The 2,500-nt window shown below is 42.5% G+C and overlaps 1 protein-coding gene across 1 annotated transcript in view; it reads right to left on the bottom strand.

Annotated features, from left to right (window-relative positions):
- Window positions 1–2,500, bottom strand: part of LOC138009429 (sulfotransferase 1B1-like) — a 97,891-nt gene that overhangs the window by 7,602 nt on the left and 87,789 nt on the right. The gene's annotated exons all lie outside the window — the stretch shown is intronic.

The raw sequence follows: 2,500 nt of genomic DNA, 5'->3' as shown, positions 1-2,500 counted from the left end.
ACAGTTTTTCGCCACCCTTCCTCTCTCTCCGGATTGCAATTGCTACTGTTTGTTCCTATTTTATGTGTTGTTATCCCCCTTAACAGCAGTAGGGACCTTTAGATTATAGGAAGAGAACGAGTACGAGATTTGACTGCCCGGTTCTAGCGAAAATACCTAGAAGATTCACAACCCGGAGGATTAATGTTACTCTTTCTTAGCAGTGTAGGTTGCTCGGTTATTGTTATTGCTGGTAACTGAGCTTTTTTGCTGATCGAAAAATATCAAAACTGCTACCGTGTTGTTGCCTCGCACTAAAATGAAGACGGTATCACGTTTTTCTCGCAAAATGACGCTGGTTTGCGCGCGCTCACTGGTTGTTCTATGAGAACATCTCATGCTCGTAGTCGTTCTCGTCCTATAATCTAAAGGCCTGGCCAAGCGCTCGCAGCATTTAAACGCAACATCTTGCAACATTGTTGCATGATGTTGCGACATGTGTTGAACGGGCTGGCCAAACGCACGCATTTTCAACGCAACATGTCAATGTTTCAGTGCCCCAGGCCCCTGGCGCGCAAGAAGTGGACCTAGCGCGCATACCCTAGTGCAACAATGTTGCGCGAACGTAGCCAAATGAGTACAACATCATGCAACATCCAATACGTTGCACGAAAATTTGACCGTTTTCAAATTTGATCCAACATCATCCAACATGTTGCAACTTATCGCAACAGGGTGGCCGAACGCATGCAACATGTTGTGCCCAACTGGATGTTGCAAGATGTTTCGTTGAAATGTTTCGAGCGTTTGGCCAGGCTTTAAAGCTCTTTAATTGTTATTAAATGGAAGGGTCCACTTTAGGACCCTTCCCATACACCCCCAGATGTGTCAAGTTGTATTTATTCATTCTTTGCGCTTCAAGGTTAATGTGTATTGCAAGGAATACCTCGATCAGTTCATTAGACGTGGCCCACTGACTGGTAATTATCCTTTTGATGGGAAGTTAAGTGAATTTTATCTCATAAACCGTACCCTCAGGTACTGACACGAAGAACGAACAAAGCCTGTTGGGAGTGACGTCACAATCATTCAAAGTATCAAATCCCGCCTTTGTGATACAGTTGCTCGTAAGATTTGGGCTTGGTGCTTTCCTAGGGACATATGGTTAAGGGGGGTGGCTCTTAACTACCAAACCGTTTGTCGAATTCATTTAACTCTACAGCAATCGTTTCTTTGTTAAGTGTGTTCTATTTAACATACCTTTGAATGGCACGACTCACAACCATATTTGGTAAATCAAGTGACCAAAAAAGAAATGTCTAAAAACTCAGCGAGTTAACTATGTTTGTCACAAATTTTTAACGCAACAGTATGAGAACATTTTAACACAAAATCTGTAGCATGGATTTTAAAAGAAATTACTTCTCAAAAAATTATGACGTCATAAGGCACTCCTTTGATACACTTTTCAAAATATCACTTCCACTTTTTGTCTGAATAAAAATTCCATGCTACATCCTACGAAAAATGATGGGACGTTTCCCATCCGGTGAAAAAAAAACATTGAAAAATTGCTTCATAGAACCATCCACGCAATCTTTTTGTAGGGCTCTTTGACTGAAAAGCTTCCTTAGCAACCATTGTCTTTCTGTTGTTAACTGCCACCTTCCTTAAGTGCTGTTTATATTCCAGGCCCCACCAATGTCTTAGCTGATAAACTGCCCAGGAAGCAGGAATCAGAGCATGAGTGGATTCTAAATATGGAGATGTTTTCTAAACTTTGTGTCTTGCATCCGGGTTTCAGCATTGATCTCTTTGTGACAGCCCTTAATGCTCAGTTACATGTACCCAGGTTTCCTCATGAAAACCAGACCCTAGGGCTACCTTTGCGGATGCTTTTGGTAGATCTTGGCACAAAGAATTTTTTAATACCTTTCCTCATTTTAGTCTTATTCAACGTTGCCTCGACAAGGTGGAGATGGATCAAGCCCAAGGAGTTCTGTTGGCACCAGCCTGGCCCACTCAGACATGGTACACTCCTCTTCTGCAAATGTTAACAGGGCAGCCAGTGGTGATGGTGTGAACTTCGATGGACTGCTCAGAGCGATCCTCTAATCCACCCATCAGGCCCCATAATGCACAACATGCAGGGTCACCTCATTTTGATGGCATGTCCTGTGTCAGCCAATTCTATATAGAGAGCAGGGCTTTTCTGAACACAACACCGATGTTCTCCTCAGCTCATGGCAGCCAGCTACCCACATGTAATCTGACAGGATGCGGCGATGCGGATCCGCATAATTCACTGAAATCCGCATCTTCCGCATAATTCCGATATTTTCCGCAAAAAACAGAAGAAATATCTGATATTAGTGATAAAGCAGCTCCTTAACATCCTCAAAAACATAAAAGCCGAAGAAATTGACTGTTTTGAAACGCTTATTTTCCTGAACATTGAAGAAAACACACCATTTCGTTCGCAAGATGAAAGTTCGTAAGAAAGATTCTAAACAGTTTCCGC

Source organism: Montipora foliosa, chromosome 7, assembly GCF_036669935.1.
Source record: "Montipora foliosa isolate CH-2021 chromosome 7, ASM3666993v2, whole genome shotgun sequence".
Taxonomy (NCBI): Eukaryota; Metazoa; Cnidaria; class Anthozoa; order Scleractinia; family Acroporidae; genus Montipora; species Montipora foliosa.
This window is presented reverse-complemented; position numbering and strand designations above follow the sequence as displayed.